The sequence below is a fragment of the Odocoileus virginianus genome, unplaced genomic scaffold, assembly GCF_023699985.2.
Source record: "Odocoileus virginianus isolate 20LAN1187 ecotype Illinois unplaced genomic scaffold, Ovbor_1.2 Unplaced_Scaffold_15, whole genome shotgun sequence".
Taxonomy (NCBI): Eukaryota; Metazoa; Chordata; class Mammalia; order Artiodactyla; family Cervidae; genus Odocoileus; species Odocoileus virginianus.
Window position 1 is genome coordinate 1,045,732 of NW_027224277.1, and position 19,642 is coordinate 1,065,373.

Here is a 19,642-nt window from a genome sequence, read left to right on the forward strand (position 1 = left end):
TGAGCCACCAGGGAAGCCCCATATAGCCATTATTCAGTTTCTAAAATTATCAACACTCTATCATTCTCATTTCACCCATCCTCTAAATTTTGCCCTAGAGTATTTTAAAACAAATCCCAGACATGCCATTTTACCAGTGTGTTAAGATTTTTTAAAAATTACTATTATTGCACATTTCCAAACCAATAATCTCTTATATTGGGCTTCCCAGGTGGTGCTACTGATAAAGAACCTGCCTGCCAATGCAGGAGACAAGAGACACAGGTTTGATCCCTGAGTCAGGAAGATCCCCTGGAGGAGGGCATGCAACCCACTCCAGTATTCTTGCCTGGAGAATCCCATGGACAGAGGAGACTGGTGGGCTACAGTCCATCAGGTGGCAAAGAGTCAGACACAACTGAAGCTACTTAGTATACACACACAATCCCTTATCATCTAACACAGAATCCATGTTCAAGTAAATGCACATATATAAACCCCACAGTTAATTTACTACAAAGGTTCAAAGAACTTACAACAGAGAAAGGATAGTTTCTTCAATACATGGAGTTGGAGGGACTTCCCTGGTGATCCAGTGGTCAGGAATCTGCCCTGCAACACAGGAGACTCGGGTTTGATCCCTGGTCGGGGAACTAAGCTCCCACATGCTGCAGAACAACTAAGCCTGAGCGCCACAATGAAAGATCCCACATGCCTGTAACTAAGACCCGACGCAGCCAAATAAATAAAATTTTAAAAAAAGAAATAAATGGAGCTGGGAAAACTGGACAGCCACATGCAAAAAAAAAAAAAAAGAGAGAGAGAAACAACACTACTATTTCACACCATTCACAAAAGTCAGCCCAAAATGGATTAAAGATTTGAATGTAAGACCTGAAACCATAAGACTCCTAGAAGAAAACATAGGTAGCATATATATTTTTTAATCTATTTGTTTATTTGGCTGCATCAGATCTCAGTTGTGGCGTGTGGGATCTCACCGCAGCAGGCGGGATTTTTTGTTACAGTAGACTCAGTGGTTGCAGTGAGCAGACTTAGTTGCCCCATGGCAGGTGGGATCTCAGTTTCCTGACCAGGGCTGAACCTGAGTCTCCTACGCCGGAACACAGATTCTTAACCACTGTACCACCATGTAAGTCCTGTCAGTATACTCTTTGAAAACAGTTTTAACAATATCTTTCTAGATATGTCTCCCCAGGCAAGGGAAATAAAAGCAAAAAATAAACAAATGGCACGGTGTCAAACTAAAAAGCTTCCACACAGCAAAGGAAACAACCAACAAAATAAAAAGACAACTTGCCGAATGGGAGAAGATATTTGTAAACTGCATATCCACTAAGGGGTTAATATGCATCACAAAGAATGCATACGACTGAACAACAGTTGAACAACCTGACTGAAAACTAGGCAGAGGATGGGACCTCCCTGGCTGGTCAGTGGTCACGGCTTTGTACTTGCATTACATGGGGAGTGGGGTTGTTCCTTAGCTGGGGGACAAAAACTCTGCATGCTGCCCGGTGCAGCCAGAAATTTAAAATAAAATGGGCAGAGGACCTGAACAGACATTTTTCCAAAGAAGACATACAGATGGCCAACAGGCACATGAAAAGATATCAAAACCACAGTAAGATACCATCTCACACCTGTTAGAACTGCTATCATCAAATAGGCAAGAAACAACAAGCCTTGGGGAGGCTGTGGGAAAAAACCCTCTTATACTGTTAGTGGAACTGTAAACTAGAGCAGCCAGTATGGGAAACAGTAGAGAGGTTTCTCAAAATATTAAGAACAGAACTACCACATGACATAACTATTTCACTTCTGTGTATTTATCCAAAGAATATGAAAACATTACTTTGAAAAGATACATACACCCCTATGTCCATCACAGCATTATTTTAAATAGCCAAGATATGGAAATAACCTAAGTGACTATCCATGGATGAATGGATAAAGAAAAAGGAATATTACTCAGCCATTAAAAAGATTAAATTGTGGGAAATTCCCTGGTGGTCCAGTGGTTGGGACTCTGTGCTTCCACTGCAGGGGACATGGGTTCAATCTCTGGTCAGGGAACTAAGATTCTGCAAGCCTGAAAACACAGCCAAAAAATTAAAAAATAAAAAGATGAACTCTTGCCACTGTGACAACATGAATGCACCTTCAGGGCATCATGCTAAATGAAATAAGTCAGAGAAATATACTATATGATTTTGCTCACATTGAATTTAAAAAACAAGTGGAGAAACCAAACCAAACAAAAGCAAACATGTAGATACAAAACAGAGTAGTGGTTACCAGAGGGGAAAGGGTAAGAAGGGCAAAATGAGCAACATATGGTATAAGTGTATGACTGGCAACTGGTGGTGGGATGAAACTAAATTTTTGGTAGTGAGCAGGCTGTGGTATATATAGAAGTAGAAATATAATGTTGTACACATGAAACATATACTCATACACCAATGTTACCTTGATAAAAAGATCAATTTAAAAAAAGAATCCATATTCAATTTTCCTTAGTTATTTAAAAAAGGTCTTTTTAAAAGTTGCCTTATAACACTGAAACATACATATTACCATATGTAAAATAGAAAGTCAGTGGGAATTTGTTGTATGACACAGGGAGCTCAAATCCAATGCTCTGTGACCACCTAGAGGGGTGGGATATAGGTATACCTATGGCTGATTCATGTTGATATATGGCAGAAACTAACACAATATTGTAAAGCAATTATCCTCCAATTAAAAATTAAAAACAACTTTAAAAAGTTGCTTTATTCATGTGAATGTATGGCAAAAACCACCACAATATTGTAAAGTAATTAGCCTCCAATTAAAATAAATTTTTTAAAAAGTTGCTTTGTTTGAATCAAGAGCCCAGTAATTTGGTCCACTGATTGATGTGTCTCTATGTCTTTTTCCTTTCTTTTTTTTTAAAAAAAATATTTAGATAGAACTCCTTGCAATCTGCAAGGAGATCCAACCAGTCAATCCTAAAGGAAATCAGTCCTGAATATTCATTGAAAGGACTGATGCTGAAGCTGAAGCTCCAATACTTTGACCACCTGATGCAAAGAACTGACTCATTGGAAAAGACCCTGATGCTGGGAAAGATTGAAGGCAGGAGGAGAAGGGGACGACAGGATGAGATGGTTGGATGGCATCACCGACCGAATGGACACGAATTTGAGTAAGCTCCTGGAGTTGGTGGATTTGCATATTCTGGACATTTCATGTAAATAAAATCTTATGTGATCCTTTGTGACTGGCTTCTTTCACTTAGCATATTTTCAGGGTTCATTCATCTTGTAAACCGAATGTTTGTGTTCCCCTCCCCCGCAAATTCCTATGTTGATGCTCTAACCCCCATTGTGATGGTATTTGGAAATGCATCTTAGTGAGGTAATCAACATTGGATGAGATCATGAAGGTGGGGCCCTCATGATAGGATCAGTGCCCTTAAAAGAAGTGACTGATCAGAGAGCTTGCCGCTCTCTCTCTCCGTGATCCCATAAAGAGGCAGTCACATGAGCACACATCCAGAAGGTGGCTGTCTGCAACCCAAGATGAGAGTCCTCACCAGAAACCAACCAAGCTGGTACTCTAATCTTGGACTTCAACCCCCAAAACTGTGAGAAAATAAATTTCTGTTGTTTAAGCCACCCAGTCTATGGTATTTTATTATGGCAGTCTGAGTAGGCTAAGACAGTACTTCAAATCATTTTTTTAAAAATAAGGGTAAAACATTTTATTAACTTAAATTTTTAACAAATTTAAACAGTAAAAAATTCACACGTAGTTTCCCTGTTTACTCTCTACCTCCCTCCTCAGACAGTAAAGCATCTGCCTACAATGCAGGAGACCTGGGTTTGATCCCTGGGTCAGGAAGATCCCCTGGAGAAGGAAACAGCAACCCACTCCAGTATTCTTGCCTGGGAAATCCCATGGACAGAGGAGCCTGGTAGGCTGCAGTCCATGGGGTCGCAAAGAGTCGGATCCGACTCTTTGAAAGTGAGCAGCTTCCCTTTTCCCTCCCCTACCTGCAGTGTTCAGTCTGGCCCCCTTTCTGTCACCCTTCTCACATGGGCACAGGGTATCCAGCTAAGAAAACAAAACTATGCCAAGTATATGGAGACATGATGAAGGGAGGAGGTGACCTGCGTCCACCTTCAAGGTGAAACTGGGAAAGCCTGCATTTTCTGGGCCCCAAACAGTTTGATTAGTCAAACTGAAAAGAAAAAAAAATCCCTGAACCAGAAGTTTGAAAGCTCCCAGGACCCCCAAAGGATGCCTTGAACTCCCAAACTCCGAATTTATACCACCCCTCACCTTCTTTAGATAACCATGCTTGTTTTCTATGTTTGTGAGTCTGTTTCTGTTTTGTAAATAAGTTCATTTGTGTCATATTTTAGATTCCACATATAAGTGATATCATATGGTATTTGTCTTTCTCTTTCTGACTTATTTCACTTAGTATGATAATCTTTAGGTCCATCCATGTTGCTGAAGACAGCATTATTTCACTTTTATGGCTGAGTAGTATTCCATTATAGGTCATTTTACATATAATTCCATTGTATACATACATATATATATATATATATATATAAAACAAAAATTCACAAGCAATCTCCCTATTTACTCTATGTCTTCCTCCCCTACCTGCAATCTTCAGTCTATATGTGATATAAATATATATCTTCTTTATCAATTCATCTGTCAATGGACATTTAGGTTGCTTTCATGCTTTGGCTATTGTAAACAGTGCTGCTATGAACATTGGGTGCATGTATCTTTTTGAATTAGAGTTTTCTCTGGGTATATGCCCAGGAGTGGGGTTGCTAGATCATACGATAGTTCTATTTTTATTTTTTTTCCTTCTTAAAAATTCTATTTATTTATTTATGGCTGTGCTGGGTCTTCACTGCTGCAAGCAGGCCTTCTCTAGTTGTGGCGAGCGGGGGCTACCCTCCAGCTGCAATGCACAGAGGCTTCTCCCGTTGTGGAACATGGATTCTGGGCTCAGGGGCTCAGTAGTCGCAGCTCACAGACTGCAGCTCAGACCCGTGGCTGTGGTGTGCGGGGCCAGCTGCTCTGCAGTATGTGGGATCGTCCCAGGCCAGGGATCAAACCTGGGTCCCCTGCATTGGCAGGTGGATTCTTCACCAGTGGACCACCAGGGAAGTCCCATTTTTAGTTTTTTGAGGAATCTCTACACAGTTTTTCTAGCAGGTACACCAATTTACATTCTCAGCAACTGTGTAGGTCTATTATTCATAGACTTTTTAATGATGACTATTCTGATTGGTATCAAGTAATACCTCATTGCAGTTTTGATCTATATTTCCCTAATAATTAGTGATGTTAAGCATCTTTACATATGTCTACTGTCCATCTGTATGTCTTATTTGGAGGAATGTCTATTTAGGTCTTTTGCCCATTTTTTTGGTTGGGTGTTTGGGGTTTTTGAGCTGTATGAACTATTTGTCTGTTTTGGACATTTGTATACTCTGAACACTTGTGTGTTAGGTTCCTGTATTTGTGGGTCTGTCCCCAGTTTCTCTGCACAGTTCACATGCTAGCTTGCAGTCCCCTTCTTTAAATGTTGTGTTCCCATTATCTTTTTTGTGTGCTCTTTGGCATTTCTACAAACAATGCAGGTGTCCTCATGGTCATGAGCCATCCTGAGAGGCTCTACAAAAAACCAAACCGCTTCCTCAGTACACCCTTCATAGTAACATACAGAGCAGCTGCAAAGGTGAGATCCATTTGCAAAATGTCACTGGTCACACACTGGGCTTCTCTGGATAACCACTCAGACTGCTAAATGTTCTTTGATGATCTGAAGCAGTGGCAGGCAGGGGCAAATTCTAGGGCACAGTCCATACAGGAAACAAGCTTCCAAAAATCCCGATTCTCAAAATCTGTTCCTGCTGTTTTCTCACATTCTGTGACTGTATTAGCACTGCTGAACTTCCGTTGTGCCTGAGCATGTTCGTAGTCAAGTTCTAGTGCTCTCCAGCAACAGCAAGGTGCCACCAAGGCATTCCCTAGAGATGGGTGGTGATTGCCCTCTCATAGAAGTCCCTGGGTGGAACCGTCATACAAGCTCACTCACTGCTGTGCGTCTCCAAGAGCTTTCTGGAACCCTTTGATCATCATCTAGATGACTGTCCAACCCCCCTAACAGCTAGCATTTTTTTTTTAATATTTATTTCATTTATCTTTGGCTGTGTCTGGTCTTAGTTTGCACGTGGCATCTTCATTGTGGCATCTTTTGTTGTGGTCGGCAGGCTTAACAGCCCCGCAGCATGTGGGATTCTAGTTCTCCACTAGAGCTCGAACCTGTGTCCCTGGCATTAGAAGGCAGATTCTTAACCACTGGGCTGCCAGGGAAGTCCCAACAGCTAGCATTTTTAAGGAAACATATCTACATATAAAGCTATAAGCATCACTGTACTCTTTCTTGACATAGTATGCACCTCCTTGCTTCTTGAAAGACTCTGCTGCCCTCTTAGCTTCTTCATGGTTGAGCAGTTCTGGCTCCTTCGCTGCTCTCACCACATCGCACTCAGTAGTGGTCACCATCTTACCACTGGGACCAGTATCTTCATTCCTTTTTATTGTCATATAATATTCCAAATGTACTGATATACCACATCTTCTTTATCCATTTATCAGCTGATAGGCATTTGGGTTGTTTTCAATTTTTTTTTTACTTCTATGAGTTATACTGCTATGAATACTTGTGTATAAGTTTTTGTGTTGGTGTATGTTTTCAGTTCTCCTGGGTATATTTGTAGGAATGTAGTTGCTGGGTCATATGGCTACTCATGGTTAAATTTTGAGGAAATGTCAGTCAGCTTTCCAAAACAGCTATACCATTTTATAGTCCCACCATCAATGCATGATAGTTTTGATTCCTCTGTATCCTCACAAACACTTGTTAATATCACTTTCCTGATAATGTCCCCTGAGGCACAAAACTTTTTTTACCTTTTTTTTTTTTTTTGGTTGCTTGTGCTTTTTGTGTCATATCTAAGAAAAAGTGTCTAACCCAAGGGCACAAAGATATACATGCTTTATTCTAAGACTTTTATAGTTATAGCTCTTGCATTTAGGTCTTTGATCCATTTGGAATTGATTTTTGTATATGGTGTGAGGCAAGAGCCCAACTTTACTCTTTGGCATATTACTATCCAGCAGTCCCTGCACTAGTTTTTAAAAGATGATTCTTTCCCCACTGAATAGTCTTAGCACCCTTACTATATTTCAGTTGACCATAAATACATGGGTAGATATGGATTTATTTCTGGACTCTCAATTCTATTCCACTGATCTATTGTGTCTATCTTTTTTTCATGGTCATGCCACACAGCTTGTGGTATCTTAGTTCTCTGACCTAGGACTGAACCTGACTCTGGCAGTGAAAGAGTCAAGTCCTAACCCTTGGAGAGCCAGAGAATTCCCTATTTTTATATCGTTATGCCAAAACCACTCTGTCTTGATTTCTGTAGCTTTATGGTACATTTTGAACAATTTTAAGACATTTTAATCTATAATAATTTATTTTTCCCTTTCTGTTTTTATTGAAGAAACTGAGTCACTTGTCCTGTAGACTTCCCACATTCTGGATTTGGATAATTGCACCCCTGTAATGTCATTTAACATATTTATCTCTGTAATTATAATATTTAGATCAGGAAGCTTCACTGGGCTCAGGCATAATTTTCATAGGAGGTGTTGCATTATATCAGGAGACACAGAAGCTTTGTTTGTCCCACTTTAAAGAGCAAATGTCATGTTCTTTCTCTGTGATCCATCCATTATAAAGTTTTCCATCATCGTTTTACCTTTCATCACATACTCAGGATGACAGCCTTGATCCACTGTTTTCTTAAGTGGTGACTTTCTATCTTCTCTTATACATATATTACTGTGATTCTTTTATAAAGTAGAACATTCCTTCCTCATCTATTTTATTAAGATGTGGTCTGGGTAGAAAAAGCAGGATAAAAGCTTGACTCTTGACCCAGGGGCACCAAGGCATGAGTGACAATCACCATTATGCAGAGTTCTCTCTGATGCAGGAGCCACCACTATTGCCACCAGGAGATTCTTGTGAGGATGATGAAACTGTTCATTGGAAACTTGTCCTAGGAGGCCACAGAGCAGGAGATCCGCTCACTCTTCGAGCAGTGTTGGAATGTGACAGCATTAAGAACTATGGCTTTGCGCATGCAGAGTACAAGACAGCAGCTGAGGATGCCATACACAACCGGTACCACTGCTGGCTGCATGTGGGTGAATAGCAAGGTGAAAACCAGCCAGGACAAGAGCAAAGCTTCAACCAAGTTGCATGTAGGCAACATCAGTCCTACTTGTACCAACCAAGAGCTCCGGGCCAAGTTTGAGGAGTACGGTCCAGGCATCAAATATGATGACACTGTGAAAGCTTATGGCTTTGTACACATGGAGTGGGCAGAGGATGCAGTGGAGGCTGACAGGGGCCTTGATAGTTTCCAGGCAAAAAATTCATGTGCAATTGTCCACCAGCTGCTATGGACTGCCCCTGGGATGGGAGACTGGAGTGGCTGCTGTCAGTGTGGGAAAAGGGGGCACTGGTCAAAAGAGTGCCCAACAGGCCGTACGGGTCGCGTGGTGGACTTTACCAAGCAATTATAATGAACAGTATGGAGCGGTGCACACAGCTTACACCATGGGCTACAGGGAATCCATTTATTACAATGATGCTATCCTCCGGAGCACCTGACTACTGCAAGCATTCCTGAGTTGACTTTCATGAGGCAGCAGTGGTGGCAGCAGTGTCTCCACACGACTACACAGAGCAGACCATGTCCCATCTGCCTCAAGTCCAGAACATAGCTGTGACCAGCCGCCTCAGCTCCACTTCTGTTGATCCCGACAGATAGACACCTGTTGCCACACTCAGGCGCTGCTGCCACCACTGCCCACCACTTCCTCCTGAGATGGAGGGGACAGGAGCCCCCTGCGTCCTGCAGCAGGGCTGTGCACCCCACAGGTGGAGAGGGCTACGGTTACGGGCTAGAGCGTGAGCTGTCTCAAGCTTTCGCAGAGGCATGCAATTCTCTGTGGCATGGCCCAGTACGAAGGGGAGCACTATGCGGGCTGAGCTGGGTACGCAGCCTTTGAAAAGCTGGAGGCAGGATAACTGCAGACTGCAGATCCTCACACTGTTGTCACACAGGAGAACTTGCTCCGCATGGTCCCCCTTGCGGACATGTTTCCACTGCTTCATGTCTCAGTAAACAGAGGAGTTTGTGACCAACTATGTTTTCTTTCTTTTTTAAAAAAGTTTTTTTCTGTTGTTGTTTATGCATTTTGGCTGCCCCGGCTCTTCGCTGCCATGCAGGTTTTCTCCAGTTGTGGCGAGCAGGGGCTCCTCTTCGTTGTGGTGTGTGGGCTTCTCATTGCGGTGGCTTCTCTTGTGGAGCACGGGCTCTGGAGTGCAGACTTCAACAGTGGTGGCTTCTGGGCTCCAGAGCACGGGCTCAGGAGCTGTGGGCCAGGGGCTTAGCTGCTCCGTGGTAGCACGTGGAATCTTCCCAGACCAGAGAAAGAACCTGGGTCCCCGGCACTGGCAGGCAGATTCTCAACCAGGGAAGTCTCTGTTTTCTTTTTAATTCTTCTAAGTTGACTTTTTTCTTTTCTCCTGGTACCAGTCCCTGTAGCCTTTCACTCTGACCCTTATATTCTCAGCCTCTGAGCAGCCCTAGGTAAGGATTTTGCTGGCATCCCCTTTCTCCCATACAGTAGAATCCCTCTTATCTTGCTTTCCTTAGATGTTAAACCCTTCTCCCTGTCTACCTGCAACATCTCCTTTCCCTTTAAAATGACATGCAGAGGCAAGCAACCTTTTTACTTCTCTATGTTAGCTCTGAACTCTGACATTGAAGCTAATCCTCTGAAATTGCTAGGACAATTGGGGTTGTGGCTGTTGTTGTTGTTTTTGTTTTTATGTGACCTGTGACTGTGGCATAACATTAGCTGAAATTCAGCCTTGTCTTACTCCACTTTAAAAAAATATATTTTTTAACAAATAAATATTTATAACACTTTAAAAAAAGTATGATTCGTTTTCTTTACTTACCAGCTTTCAGAATGAGTTGTTGCCTAACATCTTCCAAAGGTAATTAATAATGATTTTTCAGTTATCACCTTGAGTTCACTAATTTTTAAATTTTTGTATTTCAATCTATTAAAGTCAGGTTCAGTCAGTCAGTTCAGTCACTCAGTCATGTCCAATTCTTTGCAACCCCATGGACTGCAGCACGCCAGGCTTCCCTGTCCATCACCAACTCCCAGAGCTTACTCAAACTCATGTCCATCAAGTCGGTGATGCCATCCAACCATCTCATCCTCTGTCATCCCCTTCTCCTCCCACCTTCAATCTTTCCCAGCATCAGGGTCTTTTCCAATGAGTCAGTTCTTCACATCAGGTGGCCAAAGTATTGGAGTTTCAGCTTCAGCATCAGTCCTTCCAATGAATATTCAGGACTAATTTCCTTTAGGATGGACTGGTTGGATCTCCTTGTAGTCCAAGGGACTCTCAAGAGTCTTCTCCAACACTACAGTCCAAATGTCTTTCAGCGCTCAGCTTTCTTTATAGTCCAGCTCTCACATCCATATATGACTACTGGAAAAACCATAGCTTTGACTAGATGGACCTTTGTTGGCAAAGTAATGTCTCTGCTTTTTAGTATGCTGTCTAGGTTGGTCATAGCTTTTCTTCCAAGGAGCAAGCATCTTTTAATTTCATGGCTGCAGTTACCATCTGCAGTGATTTTGGAGCCCAAAAAAATAAAGTCTCTCACTGTTTCCATTGTTTCCCCATCTATTTGCCATGAAGTGATGGGACCGGATGCCATGATCTGTTTTCTGAATGTTGAGTTTTAAGCCAGTTTTTTTTCACTCTTCTTTCACTTTCATTAAGAGGCCCTTTAGTTCCTCTTCGCTTTCTGCCATAAGGGTGGTGTCATCTGCATATCTGAGGTTATTGATATTTCTCCCAGCAATCTTGATTCCAGCTTGTGCTTCATCCAGCCCAGCATTTCTCATGATGTACTCTGCATGTAAGTTAAATAAGCAGGAGTGACAATATATAGCCTTGACGTACTCCTTTCCCGATTTGGAACCAGTCTGTTGTTACACATCCAGTTCTAACTGTTGTTTCTTGACCTGCATACAGATTTCTCTGGAGGCAGGTAAGGTGGTCTGATAGTTCCATCTCTTGAAGAATTTTACACAGTTTGTTGTGATCCACACAGTCAAAGGCTTTGGCATAGTCAATAAAGCAGAAGTAGATGTCTTTCTGGAACTCTCTTGTTTTTTGATGATCCAATGGATGTTGGCAATTTGATCTCTGGTTCCTCTGCCTTTTCTAAATCCAGCTTGAACATCTGAAAGTTCAAGGTTCATGTACTGTTGAAGCCTGGCTTAGAGAATTTGGGGGATTACTTTGCTAGCGTGTGAGATGAGTGCAATTGCACAGTAGTTTGAGCATTCTTTGGCATTGCCTTTCTTTGGGATTGGAATGAAAACTGACCTTTTCCAGTCCTGTGGCCACTGCTGAGTTTTCCAGATTTGCTGGCATATGAGTGCAGCACTTTCACAGCATCATCTTTTAGGATTTGAAATAGCTCAACTGGAATTCCATCACCTCCACTAGCTTTGTTTGTAGTGATGCTTCCTAAGGCCCACTTGACTTTGCATTCCAGGATGTCTGGCTCTAAGTGAGTGATCACACCATCGTGATTATCTGGTTCGTGAAGATCTTCTGTGTATTCTTGCCACCTCTTGAACAAAGTCAGGTTCACTGAGATATAACTGATATACACTAAAGTTAACCCTCTTTGATTAATTTCAACAATTACTCACACCATTATTCAATTTATAGAACATTTCTATCACCCAAAAAAAGTCCCCTGTACCCTTTAGCAGTCAATCCTCTTCCCCACCCTACACATCTGGCAATCATTTAATGTCTGTTCCTGAAGTTTTATTTTTTCCAGATTATTATATAAATGGAATCATATAGTATGTTGCTATTTCTGTCCTGTCTTCTTTCACTCAGCTAACAGGTCGGGGATCCTTCCGTGTTGCTAAGTCTATCAGTAGCCTCTTCCTTTTATTACTGAGTAGTTTTCCATCGTTCCAGGTGTTTGCAAGTATAAATAAGGCTGTATTGTACATTCACATACAGGTCTTTCTGTGGATATATGTTTTTATTTTTCTTAGGTAAATACCTAGGAGTGAGTGGCTGGGTGATAGCCTAACATTTAAATAATAAGACATTGCCAACCTATTTTCCAAAGTGGGTGGTTGTTATTCTTTTTAACATTCAAATTATTTCATCATTTGGCGAGTGGGAGCTCCTTGTGGTGGGTCCTGTCCTATCTACATGACTCCAGGAGTCTTCAGGAGCTTCCTTGCTTTCAGCCATGATGGGGGTTTCCTGGCTTATTGTGTACATTTTCTGCCTCAGACTAGGTAGAAATCAGCTACTTTTCCATGGAATTCTTTTAGTGGGAATGGGACTTAGAAACCACAATCTGAACACTACAGTGCTCCTTACTCCTGGGTTTCAATGTTTACAGGCCTTTTCAGGTGGATAGACCTAGGAAATTCATATTTTTTAGAAACAAAAATATTCATTACTTTGCAGATAAATCACTAGAATCATAAAGCTTTTAAATTCTTTAGATTACTTTTTGCATCTCTTTTGTGCTGAAAATCTTGTTTCTTAATCACATTTAAGATAATTATTTTCTTTGTCCTTTCACATATTATTACTACTGTTTCAACACAGTAACACTGATGTTTTAACAATAAAACAAGTCTGTGCAGTTTAAGATTTTTTTGTGGTTCTTTCTTAGATTATATTCTCAAAATAATGGGAATGTACAGTAAAAAAATCAAGCATTTCTGTTTCTTATTTTTAAAGATTTTTAAAAATTTGTGTTTTAATTATATAAAACATATCATTTCCAAGTAAAAACTAAATGATAACAGTCATATTCAGAAAGCTCTATCTTTCTCCCCCCTTATTTCTCCCTCCCTGATAAAACAATTTCATTAGTTTTTGGTTATCCTTACATTAGTTACATTTTTCAAAAACAAGCATATTTTTCATATTTCCTCTCTCTGCCCACAAAGGTCGCACTTTACCCATATTCCTTTGCACGTTGCATTTTTTAAATTTCTCTGTTTTTAATTGAAGGGTAATTGCCTTTGATATTGTGTTGGTTTCTGCCGTACCTCAACATGAAGCACCATAGGTGTTCATATGCCCCTTCTTGCATCTTGCTTTTTAAAACCTATTTTAAAATAAAATATAGAAGTAACAGAAAACAAATATATAGTTTAATGAATTATTATAAGATAATCAAACCTTATATCTGCCATGAAATCAAGGAATAGAACCTAGTAGGCCACTCCAGAAGGTTCTCCATGAGTCCCATCTCAATTACCAAAAAGTAACCACCATCCTGATTATTACAGAAACATTTGTTGGGTTTCTTTCTGGTTTTATCAACCAAGTGTGCTTCCCTAGACAGTAAAGGTTTTAACTTTGCCCATTTTTAAAATTCATGTATCTTTTAATCCTCTTTTAGCTCACAGGATTTCTCCTCCCTCCCACTCTTCCCTTTACAATTCATCTGTTAAAGAACCCAGGATAGGAACCTCCCTGGTGGTCCACTGGGCAAGACACCAAGCTGCTACTGCAGGGTATCTGGGTTCAGTTCCTGGTCAGGGAATTCGATCCCACGTGCAGCAGTGAAGACCCAGCACAGCCAAATAAATAAAAATAAATTTAAAAAAAAGAACCCAAGACACATGTCCAAGAGTGTCCCCAGTCCAGCTTTGCTGGTTGTGCGTTCATGGTGCAATTCAACATGTTCCTCTGTCCCATGCTTTTGCACGTTGGGGATTGGATCAGACTCAAGTTTAAATCCTTTGTCACAACCACAGGCGGTGCCAGGTCCACTCTTCTCTGGTATTGATAGCTACTGATGCTTAATGTCTAGACTCATTATGAATTAATGGATTCATTAATTCAACCCTTGAAAGGGTTGCTAAGTGTGATATTCTCACTCACACTGCCATCTGATCAAGCCTTTTCCCACGAGGCAAGCAGAGTCAGTAGCAGATTGGCAGCTTTGCCAAGATGTCTGATATGACATATGATATGTCACAATATGACATGGTGCTTTCTTCCCACATCTGACCTCTCTATGAAATCAGAAAGTCTCCAGCCTTGTGTGGTTTGTTTTCAAATATCAGCTTCTCAGAAAGGACTGGCTGGCAACCAGACATGCACAGCCTTTACCCTTGTGATCCAAAGCCGCCTAAATGATTTTATCAACTGAGACTCACGGCTGGGTCCACAGACCAAATGCTTGGAGCAGGCGGCACACTTCTGACAGGTGCTGCATGTATACAATCCGTGTCAGCACATCTGGGAAGCCTGGCACTACACCAGATCCCTAGGGCATCTCCCAAGCTGGAGACTGTCTTAGGCGAAGCAAAACATGAAAACCTGCCTGCCGACAGGAGCCCTGAAACAGGAAGATGCATGACTCAGCGTGTCCTTAGAAGCAGGTATCTAGCACAGCACTATTTGGGTCATAGCTACATATTTGAGATATGTTTCTCTATATTCATTCAACTTTTTACTTAAATTCATTTGTGAAGAAAACTCTACAACACTTAACGTTGAGAGAAAAACAGTTCTCTCGCCAAAATGAGAAGCTAACATCAAGGAAAGTAAAATAACCTAAGTTCAAGTGAGAAAGCATTACCTGCAGAGCTAGGGAAGTGCTCTCTTTTTTGGAAAGGGAGTATTAGCAAGGATTTCTGTTGTTTGGTTTTGGCCGTGAGGCTTGTGAGATCTGTTTCCCAACCCCAGGTACTGAACCTGGGCTCTAAGCAGTGAAATCAGAGTCCTAACCACTGGACCTCCAGGGAGGTGTTTGAAATACAACAGTGCCAGCATGAGTCTTTCTCCCAGAGCAGTCCTTCTCAACCTGGAGGTGACATTTGGCAATGTCTCGTATTCTTGCCTGGAGAATCCCAGGTTCAGGAGCCTGGTGGGCTGCCGCCTATGGGGTCGCACAGAGTCGGACACGACTGATGTGACTTAGCAGCAGCAGCAGCAGCAGAGATAACTCTGGTTATCACAAGTGGGAGTGGGGGTGCTACCGGCACCTAGTAATGGGTGGAGGCCAGGATGCTGTAAACATTCTACCGTGTACAAGGCGGCCGCCCTGCAACAAAGAATTTTTCAGCCCCCATACGTCAATGGTTCTGAGACTGAGAAATCCTGTCCTAGAGAAGAAGAGTTAAAAAAGAACTGAAAAGAAATGTCCTCACTCTGAAATTCAATGTTATTTAATGTAGGATACAGGGACCCTGTTACACCAACCAGCATTAACTAATGGCACACAACCCACGCTTAGAGAAAGCTTTCTAAATGACGCAAAGCCTTGGAACCGAAGCACTAGTGCTGAAAGAACACTGCTATAAGAAAACGGAGAGAAGTCCACAGACCCAGCCGCCGGGTCACGCTGCACTGCATGCTGCTCTCACAGTCAACATCCACCAAGAACCTAGTACGTGCTGGCACTGTGCTGGCAACTGGTAAGTTGTGATTCCAGTAAGACGGATGCAGGCCAGTGGGGAAGGCAAACAGGTAAATAAATGAGTAGAAAACAGTATCATTGAAAAGTGTGTTCGGCTAAAGGAAGATGAAAAACCACCAACTGCTGGGGGGGTGCAGTGAGGTGTTGGTGGGGGGCTGCCAGAGAAGGCGATGATTTCAGTTCTTAACCCTCCCAAGGAGATCCCGCTGGTTAGAAGCACGGCTAATTCTAAAGCAATGCATAGCTTCTGGCTTCTGGTAGGGTATATGCTTCTGACACTAACTGTAGAATGGATTAAGATCTGTAAATATACTCTAAAGTAATTTTAAAGGAAAAAAAAAAAGCAGTACACTTGGAATATCCACTGCATTGCTGTTTACACTTCCAAAAAGGAAAACTGGAAACAACCCAAATGCCAAACAACAGGAAGGCACTTAGCATGATCTGAGAACTAAGGGCTGTTTATTGAGTCCTGACCATGTGCCAATGAGCTTACATCCTGTGTAGCAAAATGATTACACCTTTTTCTCCTTGTGGCAACTGTGAGAATTAATCCTCCCATTCCCTGAGAAAAGCCAGACTCAGAGAAGACATGAAAAGGGAGTCTTTTCAACCAATGCTGTAGAAACTACTGGAAATTCTTATTTTAAAATATATATATTTATTTATTTGGCTGTGTCAGGTCTTCATTGCAGCATACAAACTCTGAGTTGTGGTATATGGGATCTAGTTTCCTGCCCAGGGACCGACCTCAGGCCCCCTGCATTGGGAACACAGAGTCTTAGCCACTGGACCACCAAGGAAGTCCCGGAAATCCTTATTTTTTAAAAAAATTAAGCATAACCCTAAAAAAAAAATAAGCATAGCCCTTACCTCACAGTATGCATACAATAACTTGAAGTGGATCGTAGATGTAATTGTAAAACCTAAAACTAAATAAATTCTAGGAGAAAATATTTGTGACTTTGAACTGGGCAAAATTTTCTTATATTTGACTCAAAAGCACAAACCATTTAAAGAAAAATGGTGTTGTGGGTGAGGAATAACAGGAATAAGTTAGAATAATACCATTATCAGAGTATTTGTCTTTATAGTTATCATCTATTATGGCAAATGATATGGATCTCCCATTTGTGGTAGTGATATAATGATTCCCTTTTAAATAAACGTGTCTAGGTTTCCAAAATGTGAATGACCCTAAGGAAAAAAATGTGCAGGTAAGATCCTGACTCTGAAGCTAGAAGCTTGTGTTCAAATTCTGGCTCCATCTTGCCTTGGGCAACGTGAGCATTCTCGTCTTCCCTCATACTCCTCATCTGTAGAATGGCCTTGAGACAAAACTCTGACCTCAAAGGGTTATGGGAGTATTTACCAAGTTTCCTTATATAGAAAACTTAGAACATGGGATGGTATGCAGGAGCTCAGTATTTACTATAATAGTTATTATTCACTATTATAAAAGGCAGCAAAGACGTGTCTTGGAAAACTGGAGCTTTTTCTTTTATTCCTGAATTATTCCCTTTATTGCTATTGCTTTAGCACCATCAATAGAGATCTGTGAGGAAAATACTTGATTGTGAAAGAAAGAAAGAAATCCAGTGTAGAACTAGTCACATGGGACCCCTGAACATTCTGAACAGCTCCTGAAAGCTGCTGATGTCCTTCTGAAGGACTCCAACCTCTGATATTCAAACTCTGACCTCCAAACTCTGACCTCCAATGAGCAAGGAGACTCAAGAGTGGAAGAACAGAGTGCGGAGAGCTCAAACTTCTGCTATTCTCAGAAAAAAGTGACAGTTGACAAAGGGACTCCAGCACCTTGTGCCCAAAAACTTCCTTGGAGTAACACGACCAAAAAGAAGCAGATCAGTAGCGGAGGGCCTTGAGCTCCACAGCTCATGGATAGAAACTTGAGCAGAGGTCTACCCTCTCTATGCACCAAAGAAAATACTGCCAAGAAAGTAACCAAGATCATGAGAATATGGAGCAACTGGAGCTCTGACACTACCTTTGGGGGCCTACAATCATTCTGGAAGACTGTCTGGCAATACTAATAAAATGAGCTATATACCTGCTGTATGAAGCAGCAATTCTACTCTTAATATCAACCTAGAAAAATCAAGACCCATGTGCTCAAAAACAAAAAAAAAAATATGCATTGCTACTATATTCATATCATGAATTATATGCCGCCCCAAAAGTTGAAAACAATTCAAATGTTCATCAATAGAAGAATGGATATACAAATCTGGTATAATCACACAGTGGAAGACTGCTCAGCAAGAAAAAGGAACTAGTGATCCATGCGACAACATGGATGACCCTCAAAAACACTGCCAGTAAAAGATGACAGACACCAAAGAGCACACGCTACATAATTCCATTTATTTGAATGCAAGAATAATCTGCAGCTACAGAGTCAGGACAGAAAGGGGCATGAGCAAATTCACAATGATGGAAATATCCTGGTTCTTGAATGGGGCAGTGGTCACCTGGGTATACACAATTGTCAAAAGCCATCTTACTTGGGAGGAATACTGTCCCCCCAAAATTCATGTCCACCAGAATCTTAGAATGTGACCTTACTTGGAAATAGGGTCTTTGCAGATGTAATTAGTTAAATTAGAGTGAGGCCCTATCAGGTTACAGAAGGCCCTCATCCAAGGACTGATGTCTTTGTAAGAAGAGAAAACAGACACCCAAGGAGAAGACAACATGATGATTGAGACAGAGATCAGAAAAATAGGTCCACAAGCCACGGTGGCTGCGAGCAATCACCAGGAGCCAGGAAGAGGCAGTGAAAGGTCAAGAAAATCATGGCCTCGTGGGCACCTTGATTCTGGGTTTCCAGCTTCCAGACCCATGAAAGAACGCACTTCTTTTCTCTTAAAGCCACCAAATTTGTGGTACTTTGTTACGGAGCCCCAGGAAACTAATACACCATCAAACAATGTTAAAAGTCTGTGCCTTTTAAGTAATTTTACTACAGCTTTAGAAATTGCAAATAACTCATGGGAAACAGCAAGTTGGGGATGAGGGTTTCAACCTGGTTTCTGTTTCACCATATTAGACAGAATACCTGAAGGAGAGCCAGACCCTGCTGCTCAGAATCCACACTTAATGAGAGAAGCCAGGCATTGCCCAAGGGGTCCCTCCCTCCCAATGCCTCTCCCTTTTACAATCAACCACTATCTGCATCTGTTTCCTCTGCCCACAGCAAAATGCCTCTTTCACTCTCTCAAACACAAATATTTGGGTACTATAGGCAATACTATCCAAGAGAGCCACTGTGTGGATGCCCCATTCAAAAATGAACCAACCCACTTCTCAGGGAGCACCAAGCGTCAGAATTAAAGGCTGCAGAAAAGCCTGGTGAGGGACCAAGCGCCTTAACCCAACTTTTCAGTAGCTCACAGACTGATTATCTGAAATGTCAACCTTTAAGAATCTTTGATTCCTTTGCTTTCTGTAGCCCAGACACTTAGAAAATGGGACTTTTTATTTCATTATTTTGCTTCATCTTAGAAGACCCTGACCCTGCGTGGGAAAACCATCTAAGGGTTGGAATCTGCGATATCTGCTCGCGTTTACCGATCCTGGACTTCATTACTGACTCCCTCAGGCTTGTCTCAAGTCGGAGATTCTGTCAGCAACCAAGGCCTTCTGTTCAATGATGGGTTTTACTTCCAATTCCAGGGCTTTTGTCTATGTAATCTGCAGTGTTCAATATGTTGCTCCATTAAAAGCTCTGCCTATTGTAATTTTATTTCAACAATCATTTATTAAAAGCTCTGCCTATTATAATTTCAATAATCATAACATTGGTTTTAAATGTTAATAAAACAGTATACCTAAAACAAAAAAAAAAGAAGACAACCCTGACCCTGAGAACTTTTCACTTGTCTAAGGACACCTGCAGATATCTGCATGAGGACTGGGGTCAGCAAAAGTCAGGAAGA

At 41.5% G+C, this 19,642-nt stretch overlaps 1 protein-coding gene and 2 pseudogenes across 3 annotated transcripts in view; 1 reads left to right on the forward strand and 2 right to left on the reverse strand.

Moving 5' to 3' along the window:
* Positions 1-19,642, reverse strand: part of IL34 (interleukin 34) — a 61,436-nt gene that overhangs the window by 14,937 nt on the left and 26,857 nt on the right. Inside the window, exon 3 of one of the 3 annotated variants that reach the window (XM_020896659.2) lies at positions 516-591. The exons of the other annotated variants lie outside the window; for them this stretch is intronic. The gene's annotated coding sequence lies outside the window, so the exon portion shown is untranslated. The remainder of the gene's footprint in view (positions 1-515; positions 592-19,642) is intronic. 3 annotated transcript variants of the gene reach the window in all.
* LOC139033537 (dnaJ homolog subfamily C member 7 pseudogene) lies at positions 4,409-6,236 on the reverse strand (annotated as a pseudogene).
* On the forward strand, positions 8,128-9,154 carry LOC110139080 (RNA-binding protein 4B pseudogene; annotated as a pseudogene).